This window comes from Castanea sativa, chromosome 7 (assembly GCF_040712315.1).
Source record: "Castanea sativa cultivar Marrone di Chiusa Pesio chromosome 7, ASM4071231v1".
Classification (NCBI taxonomy): Eukaryota; Viridiplantae; Streptophyta; class Magnoliopsida; order Fagales; family Fagaceae; genus Castanea; species Castanea sativa.
In genome coordinates this window covers 33133013-33151007 of record NC_134019.1, presented here as the reverse complement: position 1 = coordinate 33151007, position 17995 = coordinate 33133013, and the positions used below count along the sequence as shown (strand labels likewise).

The 17995-nt window shown below is 39.1% G+C and overlaps 2 pseudogenes; both read left to right on the top strand.

Moving 5' to 3' along the window:
• Positions 1 to 6032: 6032 nt before the first annotated feature.
• Positions 6033 to 7533, top strand: LOC142644345 (protein LATERAL BRANCHING OXIDOREDUCTASE 1-like; annotated as a pseudogene).
• Positions 7534 to 14502: 6969 nt separating this feature from the next.
• Positions 14503 to 17995, top strand: part of LOC142644343 (jasmonate-induced oxygenase 2-like) — a 38880-nt pseudogene continuing 35387 nt past the window's right edge.

The window sequence follows — 17995 nt, the reverse complement described above, 5'->3', positions numbered from 1 at the left end:
CTTCATTATTCTTACTCTCGTCATAGCTTTCCACGCGGTAGCTCGTTAATCCCACTTCCACCGGTATGAGGGCCTCAGCACCATACGCCAATTGAAACGGTGTCTCTCCTGTTGGCGTTCTTGCCGTTGTCCTGTACGCCCATAGTACACTTGGTAGTTCGTCCGGCCATATGCCCTTTGCCCCCTCGAGTCGGGTCTTGATAATCTTTAACAAGGACCGGTTTGTGACTTCAACCTGTCCGTTGGCCTGTGGGTGGGCGGGTGACGAGTAATGGTTCTTGATTCCCAGCTGAGAACAAAAGTCTTGGAATGCATCGTTGTCGAATTGCTTCCCATTGTCTGAAACAAGCACTCTCGGGATCCCATATCAGCAGATAAAACTTCTCCAAAAAAAGTTGCGAATGTTATTCTCCGTGATAGTAGCAAGAGCTTCTGCTTCCACCCACTTGGTGAAGTAGTCAATACCAACCACCAAGAACTTCAGTTGTCTTACCGCTTTTAGAAATGGACCCATGATGTCCAATCCCCATTGTGCGAACGGCCATGGAGCCGTCATAGGTGTGAGTTCCTCCGTTGGCCGTCTAATGAGATTGCCAAACCGTTGACACTTATCGCAGGCTCTAACGTACATATGGGCATCCTTTTGCATTGTCGGCCAGTAGTATCCTGTTTGGAGTAGCTTGTGCACTAGAGACCTTGATCCAGAGTGGTTTCCACAAATTCCTTCATGAACTTCCCTCATCACGTAGTCTGCTTCCTCACGGCCAAGGTATCTTAGATATGGTCGGGAGAATCCTCTTTTGTAGAGAACGTCTTTAATCAGGATGAATCGGGCAGCCTTGACCTTCAATCTCCTTGCGTCTTCTTTGCTATTGGGCAGCTTGCCGTCCTTGAGGTACGCCACAATTGGAACCGTCCAATCGTCTTTAGTGCTTACTTCCTGCACTCGAACGTTATCTAGTAGCGATGAATGTTGGACGAAGGACAATACCTGTTCTGGGATGATCATAGGTTCGGCCGAAGCAGCCTTTGCGAGTCGATCCGCCTCTTGGTTCTCTTCTCTTGGGATCTGAACTATCGTGAATTGGAGGTCACTCGTTCGACCATTCACTTCCCCGAGGTACCTTCTCATTCGTTCATTCCTACAATCATAGCTCCCATCAACTTGACTGGCTACGATTTGAGAATCAGAATAGACTACCGCCTTTCTAGCCCCAGCCGCTATCGCAAGCTCCAATCCTGCCACCAGAGCCTCATACTCTGCTTCGTTATTTGTAGTGGTGAATTCCAGACGGATCATGCATTCGATCTTATCTCCTTCCGGGGTGTGGAGTACAACCTCGATTCCTCCCGCATGCTTGTTGGAAGATCCGTCTGTGTGAATTTTCCATGTGGGCGTCTCCTCTGCCCCCTGCTCCTCAGGTGTAGTGAATTTCGCAATGAAGTCTGCCAGTATCTGTCCTTTCACCGCCGTTCGTGGCTGGTATTGGATATCGTACTCACTCAGCTCGATAGCCCACAAAGCCATCCGTCCTGCAGTTTCAGGATTGTTCATTGCTCTCCGCAAGGGCTGATCCGTCAGGACCTTTATGGTATGTGCTTGAAAGTAGGGCTTGAGTTTTCGAGCTGCAGTAACAAGAGCGAAAGCGAGTTTCTCCATCCGTGAGTATCTCTCCTCTGCACCTCTTAGCGCCCGGCTGATAAAGTACACGGGCTTTTGTACCTTCCCTTCCTCTTTGATGAGAGCTGTGCTTACCGCTGCTAATGAGACGGCAAGGTACAGGAATAATTCCTCCCCCGGTGTGGACGAACTAAGCAACGGCGGGGCAGAGAGATATGCCTTCAACTCCTTAAATGCCCTTTGGCATTTGTCCGTCCACTCGAAAGATCTCCTTAATGTTCTGAAGAAGGGGGAGACACTTGTCCGTCGCTCTCGACACGAACCTATTTAAGGCCGCTATCTTCCCTGTCAGGCTTTGCACTTCCTTCACCGTCCTCGGAGGAGATAGCTCCATAATCACCTTCACTTTCTCTGGGTTGACTTCAATGCCCCGCTGGGACACCATGAATCCTAGGAATTTTCCAGCGGTTACTCCAAATGCGCATTTGCTTGGATTCAGCTTCATTTTATACGTCCGAAGAGTGTTGAAAGTCTCCTAGAGGTCCCTCAGATGATCAGACACCTTTGCGCTTTTCACCAGCATATCATCTACGTAAACCTGGACGTTCCTGCCAATTTGGTGCGCGAACATCTTGTTCATTAATCGTTGATATGTGGCTCTTGCGTTCTTGAGCCCGAACGGCATCACCTTGTAGCAAAAAAGCCCCTGGCTTGTCACAAATGACGTTTTCTCTTGATCTGTTTTCTCCAATTTAATTTGATTATACCTTGAGAAGGCGTCCATGAAGCTCAACAATTCATGTCTTGCAGTGGAGTCTACTAAGGTGTCAATGCGCGGGAGTGGGTAACTATCTTTAGGACATGCTTTATTCAGATCCGTGAAGTCAACACACATTCTCCACTTCCTGTTGGATTTCTTGACCATTACCACATTGGCCAGCCAATCAGGGTAGTAGACCTCCCTTATGAAGTTTGCTTCTCGCAGCTTCTGCACTTCCTCTGCCACGGCTCGATCCTGTTCGGGGGCGAACACACGCTTCTTTTGTCAAATTGGAGCGAAAGAAGGTGACACATTCAATTTGTGAACTATGATTGTTGGATCTATTCCCGGCATGTCGTCATGGCTCCATGCAAACACGTCTTGGTTTTCTTTGAGGAATAACAGGATCGCATGTCGAACCGTTTGGTCGACTGAGGTTCCGATCCTAGTGGTCCGATCGGGCCTTGAATTATCTAGTCGTACCTCCTCCAATTCCTCCACGGGTTCTGCTACTGTTCTCTGTTCCTCGATGTTCATTGCCTGTACGTGGTCATCCATCTCCATCATGGAAACGTAACATTCCCGCGCGGCCACCTGATTTCCACGCAGTTCCCCAACTCAGTATTCGGTGGGAAACTTGATCATCAGATGGTAGGTAGAGGTGACGGCCTTCCAAGCATTTAGAGTGGGTCGTCCGAGTATGGCATTATATGCTGAGGAGCAATCAACCACGAGAAAGGAAACATCCCTGATTATTTGCTACGAGTAGTCTCCTACCGTCACCGCCAACGTGACGGATCCTAAAGGATAGATCCGGGTTCCTCCAAAGCCAACGAGGGGCGAGCATGCCGGGATCAGGCGCTCTTTAGCAATCCCCATCTGCTGGAACGCGGGGTAATAAAGGATATTTGCTGAGCTCCCGTTGTCCACCAAAACTCGATGGATGTTGAAGTCCCCTGCCTGTATGCTAACCACAAGCACGTCATCATGGGGGTAGTGAAGGCGCCGCGCTTCCTCTTCCAAAAACTCGATGCGGGAGCCGTTCCGTCGTGTTCCTTCTAGTAAGGAACCTGAAGACTGGACGCTTTGAACCGTCCGTAAGTAAGTTTTTTGGGCCTTTTTGGATGACCCGGCAGAAATATTGCCCCTACAATCATCCGTATATCTCCTACGGGTGGCCTGGGATGCTCATTTTCCCGTCTAGGATTCTGCTCCTAGGGTTGATCCGTTCTCTCCTTCCTTATGAACCTCTGCAACCTTCCTTGCCTGATAAGGGCCTCGATCTGTTGCTTCAAGTCATAACAGTCCGTCGTATCGTGGTCATGATCGCGATGAAAACGGCAGTATCTATCTCTTGGCCTCTTGTTCGGATCTCCTTTCAACTTGCCCGGGAATGTCAAGGTTCCTTCATCTTTGATTTGCATTAACACTTGGTCAATTGGAGCTGTGAGGGGGGTGAAGCTTGTAAATCTTCCCGAAGATGGTTTGGATCTCCGGTCTTCTCGTCGGTCTCTAGTTCTTGCCATCTTTTGTCCGTTGTCTGGTTTCGTATCTTCCTGTCTTTCCCTTTTTCTTGGCCTATAATCCTCTCGGGCCATCAAGGCATCCTCGGCGTTCATGTACTTCGTGGCCCTGTAATGCACGTCGGACATAGTTTTCGGGTCATTTTTGCATAGAGAGAACAAGAACTTTCCCTGTCGCAGCCCGTTCGTGAATGCTGCCACAAGTATCTTGTCATCCGCCTCGTCTATCGAGAGGGCTTCCTTGTTAAAACGGGCTATGTATGACCTTAAAGTCTCGTCTTCTCTTTGCTTAATGCTCAATATACACACAGTAGACCTCTTATGTCGATGACTTCCGATGAAGTGTGATACGAACTGTGGGCCCAATTCCTTAAAAGTGCCGATGGAATTGGGTGTCAGTCTACTGTACCATTCTCTCGCAGGCCCTTTCAAAGTGGTGAGGAAAGCCCTGCACATGATTTCATCCGGCACACCTTGAAGATGCATTAACGTTCTGAAAGATTCCAAATGATCCAATGGGTCTTTAGATCCATCGTAGTTCTCCACATGAGGCATACGAAACTTTGGAGGAAGGGGGCATGAATTCACTAGCGCTGTGAAAGGCGAATCCGTTCTGTGGACTAGGTCATCCAGGTTACTGGATACCCGTCCTCTAAGGGCGTTCATCATCACATCCATACGTTCCCTCATCTCCTGCATTTCGGCAGCTATGTGAGTCGGCAAAGTGTCTGAGACGGATGGTCGATTGGTTTCTTGCCACTCGGGTCTAGTTGGAGCGTTGCTGCCCTCAGGTCCTTCTGCGTTTCTTCCTTCCGGACTAGCACCCTCCTAGTCTTCCTCTGGTGCACTTGGGTGTGCGGTCCTTTGTTGCAACTGTTCTTCCAAATCATGATTTTGCTTGATGAGGCGCTCAACCGCCGCCGCAAGCGTTTGGACCTGCCTCTCTAGAGCTGTGGCGTGCGGTTCGTCGCCTTGATTGTTGTTTGTTGCCATCGATTGAGTGAGTACCATGCAACTCTTTGTCTCAGGAATAGAGCGAGGCTGAAGTAATCGAAAGATTTTCTATTCCCAGAGACGGCGCCAACTGATGATGCCGAAAAAATCACCAATAAGTTACGACCACTCTCCAACTCGAGTCAACACCTGCAAAAAGAAAACAAAGAGACCTTAACAGAGAGCACCGGTGTGGTGCCGGCCAAAAACCCTCCGAAGGTCAAGTTAGTATTTCTACGCAACCCTAGAATGCCAGAGTTGAGTCAATCGTGCGTACCTTGCTTTGTGAGGGTTTTGGAGTATATATAGTAGCGTAGGGCCGAAATTCTCACCTTGGTCAAGAAATCATTTCCTTCTAGGAGAGTGACTCATGGAATTTCGTATCTCTTAGAGTTCTTTTCCTTATATGAATCTTCAATCAAGGCTAACTTGTAGTGCAAGAATTCTTCATATACATGTTGGCGTGAATTACAATCAAGGCCACGTCAGCCCCAATCATATAGTGTGATTTGAGGTAGCCCAAAGAACGACGGGAGAAATTATGTGCATGCATTCTACTCGTCCGTCCACTATGCATCCGTCCTCCTTGGTCATATCACCCGTTCACCCTATCGTAACGATTTTAACCATATGTGGTGGTACCGTCATGTTGGTTTTATGCCCTATTAGTTGCCCCCTCATTCCATGATACCGTTATCTCTCCCAAGCGGTCTCATGGAATGATGGTTATAATTTCTGACGGATAGACTGGAATACTGTCATAAATGCTCAGGGACACGTGGGGGGATTTTAATGGTTGTTTGCGGGAATCGAGGCGTCCCTTCGTTTACCGCACCGTTCCCTCTATATATATACCACCCACTGTATTCACTTTTACACTTTTTAGAAAATTTTCTGTTCAGAGCGCAACCGTCAACCTTTTACAGAGAGTAACCGTCTCCTTTGGAAACCGGAAAACAACGTGCAGATAATTTCTCCGTCGTGCGCTTCTCGCCGTCTGCTTGTAAGTTTTTCTCATCGTCTGCTTGTAAGCTATTCTTATACAATATTTTGTTCCTTATTTTTCTTGTTGGTCCCGTCGTCGGTATAAATCTAGAGCCTTAGGCTTCCTTTACCCGTCATATGTAGGTGTCAGATGTCTAGTGAGGCGTCAAGTAGTCAGTCTTATGCCTGCGAGGGAGCGGGTTACGAAGAGGTGTTCCCGTTAGGTCAAGCAGACCAAGACACCTCCAGCGGGGAGAGGGAACCATCGGCTAGCTCTCCTTCCCATAAGGAAGATGAAGGGCAGAATGGGGACGGGTCAGAGTATGACTCGATCGACAACCTAGATGGTATCGACCCACCGGTCCAATCCGTCATAGGTCCTGACGGCTTCAGGGAGTTTGTCCTGCTCCCTCTGTGGACGGTGAACGACTTTGAGATTAATCTGTCAAGAATTATGATCTAGTTTGAAGCCCAATTCAAGAGATTCAATCTATGTGATCTGATGAGCTCCTTTGACAACTGAATAGGGAGACATGCCAAGACTATGGTCAAGAGATAGTAAAACTAGCTCGCAAGTTATTCGAACTTATTGCTCTGTCCCTAGGCTTGCCAGCAGATAGGTTCCATAGCTTCTTCAAAGATCACAACAGCTACATCTGACTAAATCACTATCCACCTTGCCCTACACCTGAGTTGGCACTTGGTGTCGGTCCGCACAAGGATGGTGGTGCCTTAACCATCCTTGCTGAAGATGATGTTGGAGGATTGGAAGTGAAGCGGAAAGATGGAGAGTGGGTTTGGGTCAAACCCACCCCAGATGCTTGTATTGTCAATGTTGGTGACATTATTCAGGTAACATTTTCAAATCTTCAAACTAACTCTGGTAAAAACAAATCTTTTTTTATTTTTTTAATTATTAGCCAAACCTGATTTCAAGTACCATTTATTATTTAGCCAAAAAAATAAGTATATGAATAATGTTAATGTGTCAATTTTTTCTCTATGTTGTCCATCTATGAATGTATGTATCAAAAACATATTGATATAATTACTAGTCTAATTAAAATGCTTTGCCAATATTGGAATTCGTATGTAGTTGGAGACTTTTATCGTTGGCCAGTTTCACTCAAAGAATGGAAAATTTTCAGGTTTGGAGTGATGACAAGTATGAGAGTGTGGAGCACAGGGCCATGGTGAACTCAGAGAAAGAAAGGTTCTCTGTTCCATTTTTCTTCAACCCAGCACACTACACCATCATTAAGCCCTTGGAGGAGCTAACAAACGAGCAAAACCCTGCTAAGTATAGGGCATACAATTGGGGCAAGTTTACAGCTAGCAGAAGGCGCAGTAATTTCCAAAAACTAAATGTTGAAAATCTCCAAATTTCTCATTTTCGGATATCAGATTAAGCTTGTTGGAGGTGCTATTATCTGTTTAGCAAGCAACGATTTATACGCTTGTTGTGCGTACATGATCTGCATAGAGACTTGGGAAGCATGATGTATTTCATCTTTCAATATATTTTCTTTTTTAGAATCATGTGTTTCAATATCTTAGAGTCAAGCAATAATGTAAATGTTAATAATGGAATATGCTTCAATGTATTTGCCTAATAAAACATATGTTTCATCCTTTATGAGGTCACGATATATAAAGTAATCATTGCACTAATCCAAGAAAACACAGGAAATTGTTAAATGGAAAATTTGCAAAAACGTAAGTTTTTGGACTTTGAAAATGAGAATGATTGAAAAAGAAAAATGATATAAATTGAAAGAGGGGAAAAGAACTCGGACATAGAATTGAAGAGAAGAAAGATTCACTTAGCCTTTGTAGACAAGTCTAGACGCCGGACTTCCAAAGTGTTTTTTTTTTAATTATTATTATTATTAGTGCACTCAACTCTAAAAAAGTCGAGATCCAGATGAACCAGTTTTTTGAAATGGCACATCAATTGCAAATGTGACCTAAAAATCTAAGATTCAAGTGGAATTCGACACTTGAAGAGTCGAATTTTATATAATAAAAAAATGCTATTTTTATATATAAGTTTTGAAATACTACTTACTGCTACTTGGTCAATTAAGCAAAAACCGCCCTAACCTTACACGTACGCTCTATACACACAATTATGGATGTAAGGATGATAATTCATGTTCATGTGTCTTGTTTGTATCATATTGATTTATGAGTATTTTATTATATAGGTCAACACAAACATAATATGTTTATTAATCAACCATTAATCGTGTTTGGAGCTATTGACCCTAATATGTTTATTAAATAGGTTAACATAACACAACTTGCATAACCCATTTAATAAAAGACTCATGCTAAGTTCGATATGACTTGACACGACCCATTTGATAAATATATAAGTTAGGTGGTCAAGTTAGGTGGTCAAGTTTTTTAGCAATTTTAATATTTTGTAGAATGTTAACAAAATTAACAAAAATTAAAATATAACTAGCATGTAACTCTATGTAAATGCATGGATGCATTTAAAATTTTAAAAAAATTATTATAAAAATATAAATAATTAGTCAAATTAAATTTTATTAAAGCATTAACACATGCATTCATGCATACATATAGATACATTTAAATTTAAACACAATTTTTATCATAAAATATAGATAATTAGTCAAATTATTTTTCTAAAGTAAACGTAATTAGTCACATATTAAAATTCTTATCTAAATTTAATACTACTTATAATAATTGTTTTTCTAATTTTTAATAAGATAGAACATGTGGTGATTTTTGTTATGTGATGATTTTTATTTTATTTATTTTTTGAGAAACATGTGGTAATTTTTATTGAGTATATGTGATTTTTTTTTAAAAATTTATAGTTTATTTATATTAGATTCTTAGTATTTTGGATTCATTAACTCAATTGAAATAAACATTAAAAAAATTTAAGTAGACACATGGCACAAGCTTAAGTGGATAATTATAGTGTAGTTCCCACCTAAATTTAGATACATGACGCAAAATTGGATTATAATTTCAAATTCTAATTCAATTTTCTCTAAGATTTACCTATTAATATATATATATATATGACTTATAAATTTGAAATTTTTTTAGTTATATGATTATGTTTTTTATGATTTATTATATTGGACTCATCGTTTTCTACACTAAATTAATTAATTTGGTACAAAAAATTAAAATTTAAAATAAGATGGGACATGTGGCTTAAAATTAAACTCTAATTGAAATTCGATTTTTACACTAAATTACTCACTTGGCACAAAATTCTAAAATTTAGATTAGATAAGATACATGGTGCAAAATTAGACTCTAATTAAATTCTAATTTGGAACTTAATTAGATTTTCTCTCTGTTTTACCTATTATTATATATAGATATATAGATTACAAACATAAATTTTGAAGGGTAAATTGGTAAAATTGACCTTTAGTTAAATGAATTGGGTTCAAACAGGCTTTGCATGTCAAATTCAAATTGATTGGTTTATTAAACATATTAATTCGTGTCGATCCAAATATAACACAAACTTGTTAAGCCTAAACACCTTAACTTGCTAACTTTTTTTTTGAGAAAACACACACACACACACACACACACACACACACACACACACACACACATATATGGGAAAAGGGATGAAATAAGGGAATACATTCACACGCTAACACCAAAACTGCATGCGGCAGTTAGTGTCGCGGAGCAAGTGATAAACCCTTTCTCAATATCACACCTTACTGATGTGGGACAACTCAACAACACTGAGTATCTTTTTTTTTTATAAACAAACACACACACACACACACACACACACACACATATATATAGGCGAAGGGGGATGAGATAAAGAAATATACTCACACGCCAACACCAAAACTGCATGCGGCAGTTAGTATCGCGGAGCAAGTGATAAACTTTTTCTCAATATCATACCTTACCAATGTGGGATAACTCAACAACACTGAGTATCTTTTTTTTGAGAAACACACACACACACACACACGCACACACATATATAAGGGAAGGGGGATGAGATAAGAAAATACACTCACACTCCAATACCAAAACTGCATGCGGCAATTAGTGTCGCGGAGTAAGTGATAAACCCTTTGCTAACTTCGTATCATATTTGGAAGTCACATCAAATAGTATCATCCCTAATTTAAGCATAATGTTGTTCATTCTATTCTTTTTTATTTTTTCTTTTTTTAAATTTGATAGTTACAAAAGGAAAATGGATATTTAAATTATGAATGTGTATAGATTAAAAATACCAAGATATGTTAGTTAAGCTACAAAGCTTTTAATATTTAAGACATAAAATGAGTAGTAGGTGGGAATGATTTACAAAAGAGCATGTACGAGAATCGATGACCATGAATGTAATTTACATTCATGATAATAGGATATACATTTTAGGTGGCTATTTTTGTCCAAGGAAGTTAATACCGTACCGGAGGTTGTACCGGTTTGGTCAGCGGTACGATATATTTCGAGTACTGGTCAATACCGATGTACTGTTTCGGATTTACCACTATTTTATATATATATATAACCAAAATTCATATAATTTATTAAAAAGTTTAAATTTATAAATCTTTATCTCATTTAATATGTTAATCTCTAGTTAAAATTTCAACTAAGTAATATTAATAATAATAGGGAATTGATGTTCCTACTTCTTTAATAATAATAATAATAATAACATCACAGTCAGTAAAGTTTGACAATACAAAAAAAAATTTCACCTAAAATGCTGTTTGAAACTTCTTTGCATTAGGAAAAAAAAATTTATAATAATTCACATGGGTGCATTAGGGGCACACTGCCACAAGTTTATTAAAATGCTGTTTGAATTTTGAAACTTCTTTGCATTAGGGGAAAAAAAAAGGGTAAAAATTTTATAGTAATTCATGTGGTGTGACAGAGGGTGCACTGCCACAAGTATTTTTTTTTGGTTAACCATTGCCACAAGTTACAAATAAAAAACAAACCCCTTTACCTTTAGTCATTTCCTATTAAAAATCACAAGAAAGGAAACAAGCCTTCAGAGTTTAGAAATAAAAACGTAAAAACTGAGAGAGGCAGACGAATGGAAGAACGGGCGTGAAGAAGAAGAAGAATGGCTGGTCACTTTCGAAACAGTGCTGGCGATGGTGGTATTATGGGTTACATGCTCTTTTCTTTTAAATTTCTATTTTTCTTGTTTTTCTTTTACCTTCCGGTATTCTTTTTCCGGCAGGTATCCGATTTTTTTCCCGGTTTTGCCGGTACAACCCGATAAGCTCTGGTACAAAAAGCGGTACGAAATAGCCATGTTTCTGTATTGGCCAAGTTGCTGGTACGAAAAAATTCCGGCTGTACCGGCCGGTACAGTACGGTATTGACTCCACTGTTTTTGTCACTGCCTTCGTGTCTACGAATGCTTGGTTTGTCCCTAGTCATAACATTTCCATCTGTAATGAAGAGAACCGTCTCTTCACAATAACAAAATCACGTCCAAGTTCAATGTACATCAAATTCAATCTCTCTCTAAGAAGAACAAAGGAAAACCATCTCTTTGCACAAACAAAAATCACCAATCATGGGAGAGGTTGACCTAGCTTTCATCCAAGAACCTGAACATAGGCCAAAAATCTCCTACATCGAAGGCCAAGGCATCCCATTAATCAATCTTTCTCCTGTACACTCCATTGGCAATGTTTCTGTTGGGAAAAATTCTATATAATTGTGAATAAATTTCAGCAAGCACAGTGGAAGCACAACCACACAAGAACACAAAGATTTACGTGGAAGCCCTTTCTCCTTGAAGGGAAAAAGTACGGGACAAACTCCGAATAATTTCACTATATTAAATAGAGATTGCAACACTTAGAGATACAATTTGAGTAAAAAAAAAAAAACTCTTTTTTTTTTTTTTCACTCCCTTCTCTCTTCCTCACTGTGTATTTTCTCTTACCCTTTTTATTTTTCTCTTCTCTTTTGCTTGCTCTCACTCACGCAGTTCTTCAAGACTGCATCAGTCCTTACACTGGGACTTCACTTCTTCTTTTTCTTCACTTCTTCAAATGGCCGAATGGCCTCTCCTTTTATTGCTTCATCTTTTCCTTCTTTTCTCCCTTTCACACTCGTCACATCTAGTCACAATAAATGCAAGCCACTTACTTTGACTTTGCTTCAACCAAAACTCTTTCTTCAGCTCTCTTGGCTGAATGGCCTTTAATGCATCAACCCCTCTTTTCTTCTTTTTTTCCTCAACGTGTCCAACACTCCTAAGCCAACCAACTCCAATAACTCATGCTGACTTTTGTACATGATGAAGAAAAGATAAAAACATTAGAGACAAGCTTATTAAATGAGCATGTCTATTACAAGTGGGTTGGACTCAAGGTGCAGTGCACCCAACAATCTCCCCCTCCAGCCCACTACGGAGGAGATCTTCAACTCAACTCTTCAGTTAGAATCCATGCCGGCCAAGTCAATACCAGACTCAACCTTCTTCATTATCTTCACTAACACCGAGAAAATTTCATCAAAATTAATACCTTTCATTCTCAAATAGTTTACTTCACCTTGGATATCCTTAATCCAATTTCTTGGCTCCCCCTCAACAGAAGCACAAATATTCTCAAAACTAACTGCTTGATGTTCTTTAGTACACCTCCTTTCAAGAGATCAACAATCTCTAGTGGAGGATATTGCTCCCCCTACTTAAGACCTTCATGATCTTTCACTTCATCATTCTTCTTAGCATCATGATATTTTTCATCAAATATCACTTTCTCATTTAAATCACTTTCAGGTAGAGAGAATTGTACTCTCTTGGCTGCAACACCATTAATATCAACTCTCAGCTGTGGAGTTTTCTCAAAAACTTTGACTGCATTGGACTTTTTCTTATAAGCCCTCACATGAGTTCTGTACATGCCACAATAAGCACGCCCTTTAGCAATAACTAATAATCATTTACAAAGTTTCCATCTTCCATTGCCTAGATGGTTACTATAACCCACTTGATCCAAAGCCAATGTAGACAACACATTCATCCTTAAATCTGGAACATGCCGCACATTCTTCAATATCAACGTGCAACCAACATTGGTCTTGATGCACACATCACCAATTCCTACAATTTTTGAATAACTAGAGTTACCCATTTTCACAACACCAAAGTCACCTGCTTTGTATGTGGTAAACAACCTTTTTGTGGGGATAACATGGTGGGAAGCTGCTGAATCAACAACCCACTCAACATCATTTTTAGCATTAGCAACATGCTCACATTTTTGCTCTTCAAGAGAGAGCATCAGAACATCCTCATGAAACATAATTGCTGCCGTATTCTTCTCATCATCATTCTTTTCATCTTTCTCTTCAGTTTGTTCTTTATTCCAATGCCAGTAGTTTCTTTTTATGTGGCCCTTTTTCCCACAATGGAAGCATTCTCTCATCTTTTTAAATTGAGATCTACCTTTTGACTGTGACCAGTCATTGGATTTGGCCCGATCATCAAGCCCTTTACTTCTATTTCTACCCCTGTTCTCCATGACAAAAGCTTGATCTTGTGCATTGTTTATACCAGCATCTCTTCTGCGAACCTCCTCACTTAGAACCAAATCTCGAATATCATCATATTTGAGTTTGCTTTTTCCTGCAGAATTGCACACTGTTATTTTCATGGCCTCCCAACTATTTGGCAAAGAAGCCAAAACAATTAATGCATGAATCTCATTGTCAAAATCAATCTCCACAGAGGGCAATTGATTTGTGATGGTGTTAAACTCATTCAAATGCTGAGCCACAAAAATACCTTCCACCATCTTCAGATTAAACAACTTCTTCATCAGATACACCTTATTGTTAGCCGAAGGCTTTTCATACATACTAGACAAAGCCTTCATCAAATCAACTGTGGTCTTTTCCTTCATAACGTTGTGTGCAACTGATCTTGTCAGAGTTAATCGTATAACTCCTAGAACTTGTCTATCAAGAAGACTCCATTCTTCTTCTTCCATACTATTTGGTTTCCTTCCCAAAAGAGGAAGATGTAATTTCTTCCCATACAGATAATCTTCGATCTACATCTTCCAATAGCCAAAGTCTGTGTTGTCAAACTTCTCGATTCCTAATGTCTTTCCTTCTTCTCCGGCCATTGCTCCCAATCGAACCTACGCTCTGATACCACTTGTTGGGAAAAATTCTATATAATTGTGAATAAATTTCAGCAAGCACAGCGGAAGTACAACCACACAAGAACACAAAGATTTAAGTGGAAACCCTTTCTCCTTGAAGGGAAAAACTACGGGACAAACTCCGAATAATTTCACTATATTATATAGAGATTACAAAACTTAGAGATACAATTTGAGTAAAAAAAAAAAAAACTCTCTTTTTCTTTTCACTCATTGTTCTCTTCCTCACTGTGTATTTTCTCTTATCCTCTCTATTTTTCTCTTCTCTTTTGCTTGCTCTCACTCCCGCAATTCTTCAAGATTGCACCAGTCCTCACACTGGGACTTCACTTCTTTTTTTCTTCACTTCTTCAAATGGCCGAATGGCCTCTCCTTTTATTGCTTCATCTTTTCCTTCTTTTCTCCCTTTCACTTCACATCTAGTCACAATAAATGCAAGCCACTCACTTTGACTCTGTTTCAACCAAAGCTCTTTCTTCAAACTCTCTTGGCCGAATGGCCTTTAATGTATCAACCCCTCTTTTCTTCTTTTTCTCCTCATCGTGTCCAACACTCCTAAGCAACCAATTCCAACAACTCATGCTGACTTTTGTACATGACGAAGAAAAGATAAAAACATCAAAGACAAGCTCGTTAAATGAGCATGTCTATTACAAGTGGGCTGGACTCAAGGTGCAGTGCACCCAACAGTTTCTGCCATTGAAGGCCTTGTCAAAGAGATAGGCAGTGCATGCAAGGAGTGGGGGTTCTTCCAGGTGATCAACCATGGGGTGCCTTTAGAGAAGCGCGAGAAGATTTATAGTGCATCGAGAAAATTCTCTGCGCTGAGTGCGGAAGAGAAGAGTAAGGTGAGGAAGAGTGAGAAAAAGGTGTATGGTCACTATGACAATGAACATACTAAGAATGTTAAGGATTGGAGGGAGGTGTTTGATTTTACCATAAATGATCCCGTTACTGTCCCGCCTGAGCCTGATGATGAGGAAGTCACGGAGTGGAAAAACCAGTGGCCTCAGTACCCACCTGAGTTAAGGTAATTTAACATGATTTATGTTCTATGAAAATATGTTTTTGTAAATTATACTACTAATCATTATGGATCATTTGTGTCTTAATAATTATATAAACAAAATTCTGGTTATAATTCTTTTTACTAACATAAAAATCCAAAAGAAGACTGAGAATTATAATTCTTTTTATTAACAACCCAAAAGAAGAAAAAGGAATAATAGTTATTATGGAGACTGATAAAAATCTAATTATTATGGAATGGAAGAGAAGAGGAAGGTGAGGATTGAGGAAGACTGAGAATTATAATCAGAGTTTGGAATAGCTTTTTTTACCCCCTTTTTCTTCTATTGGGGTGTTTAAATACTGAATAATTACCCTGTTTGGCAGTATAGAAAAATTAACCAGTCGAAAGCAACAAATTTCATAAGCTCAACTACCAACATAGCTAGTTTGTAAAATAGATATATCCATGAATTTTGATTAGTAGATTTTTTTTTAATACATTTTAAATGAGAATGGAGGAATTTGAATTCTGGAAGTCTTTGTTCAAAACACAAGATAAATACCATTTGGCCTAAAAGTCATTAGCATGATTCATACTTAGTACGTAGTTACAAACTCATTGTTTGTTGGTTGTATATGTACATGCTCTGCTAGCACCAGATCAAATTTATTATGAGTAATAATAGGATGGAAAATGCTCTTTTATTAATTTGGTAGGAGCACTTCTCTCCAAAAAACACAGTACATGCATTCTTTACAGCATATATGAGTACAGTCCAATGCTAGCAGGCTCCACTGACGGACTGACTTCATTTTTGGAAACTCTGGATATTAACCTTGCTTGCTCTACTTTTTTTTCATATCCTCTTTCAACATGCATCATTTAATTTGATTTATTGTTCATGGATGAGATTTGAGAAACCTTGTAAATAGGGAGAACCAAGTATAATATATGCTTAATGTTCCATTATTTTAGGACTATAGTGTATAGCGTCCTTGTAAAATCGCAGCACACTTTTAGATATTTACCACAAGAGAGTGGATGGTGCGTGCATGTTGATAGCTAGTTATCTAAGGTCAACTCTTATACTATTGATTTAAAACTCAAAAGTTGAAACACCTTAAGCAATAAGCACTGTGGCCTTTCCTATCCTTTTGTTTGAGTAGTGCCATAGGCACCAAAAAAATGCACTGGATTTTTCACACCCGTCTCACAAGCATTCACCCCAGGCCTGGCACTGCAATACAAAAGCAATAAGTTGTGAAGAATTCGGTGCATATTTTCAGTACCTGTAGCGATTTCCTTTTTGTTTTCGTTTCTTTTCTTTCTCTTATGCTTTCCAAAATTTGGGGACAACCCCTGCTTTAGGTTCAGTTGCCAATTTGCCATTTATCATGGTATATTTGGCAGGAATTGAGATTATTTGGCAAGCCATATGAGTGCTGATTGAGCTATGGATTGTTGTTTAAGTCATACAATAAATAGTACTAACAAATAGGAGAAGTTTCCGCAAAAAAAATTTTCTTCTTTTAGAGTGAAAAACAAATTTGAAGTCTGGTTTGAGGACAAATTCAAGGATGAAACCTACGTGAACTGATGGAATCCCTTGACAACTAACCAGCGAGGTATGCCAAGAATATACTCGAGATGGTAAAGCTAGCTTACAAGTTGATGGAACTTAAATATATATATATATATATATATATATATATATATATATATATATATATATATATATATAGTTTCTTTAAAAAATAAAAAATACTAAAATATATTGTTATTAGGATTTGAACTCTAATCCTAACTCATTAAATGAGACAAATTTATTAAATTAATTGTTTGGTTAGTTGCAATTTAAAATATATATATATATATAGTTTTTTTTAAAAAAAATAATATACTAAAATATGTTGTTTTTAAGATTTGAACTCTAATCCTAACTCATTAAACGAGACAAATTCATTAAATTAAATATGTGTTTTCATTGACTTTTGAAAACTAAAAACTGAAAATAGCTTTTTGCATGTTTTCAGTTTCCTTCACAAATTAGTTTTGAGAATAGTTTTTGTTTTCTATCTATTTTGAGTTACCAAACAATTTTTTTAGTCTCAAAAGTAGAAAATTGTTTTTGGAAACAAAAGAAAAGGGGAAAAAACAGTTACCAAACATATCCTAAGTGTGTTTGATCAAAACGTTTGAAAAAAAAAAAGGGTAAAAAAGTATATTACATTTGCCCATTCTATATGTGGGGTGTTCGAGAACCGAGAAAAATAAGAGGCAGAGTGTCATGCATCAAATCATTTATAAAAGCACATCTGACCTTAGGAGTTGGTCTACCCAAGAAGAAGATGAGGAGGAAACTTAGCATCTTATGAGCGCTCAACTGGGAGGAATGGTGTAGGAGAGGATCAGTACGGTGGGAGGAAGCTTCCTAAAAGAGTATACTTTCCACCCCCGCATTAAATGCACTGTAACAACCTTATCAGCTACGTTAATGAGGATATGACTACTGAACAGTATTTTCATAGCTAGCAACCCTTTCTACCACCTTCAGCAGAACCTTGATGGGACAAGTATCTAGAGAAGAGCTATGAGGCATGCAAGTGGAGGGCTAAGATGTCAAGAAGGGTGATATATAAGAGAAATGAAGTTTTACAGCAAAGGGGGAGGTTTGAAAAAGTGAAAGAGTAAGAAATAGAAAAGTGAACAGTGTATAGCTTGATAAAAACCAGAGTAAGACATATATAAGAACTCATCCTCAGAAATGACCAAGGAGAACTTTTTTTTCTCAACAACTACTTGTTTTGTTCTTCCTTATTTGAGAACCACTTCATTAGCCCTAGGCTTAATTTGCAACTATGTCATAATTGCCTTCCAACCTCTACACAAAACAATTCTATTGTTTGGGCTTGG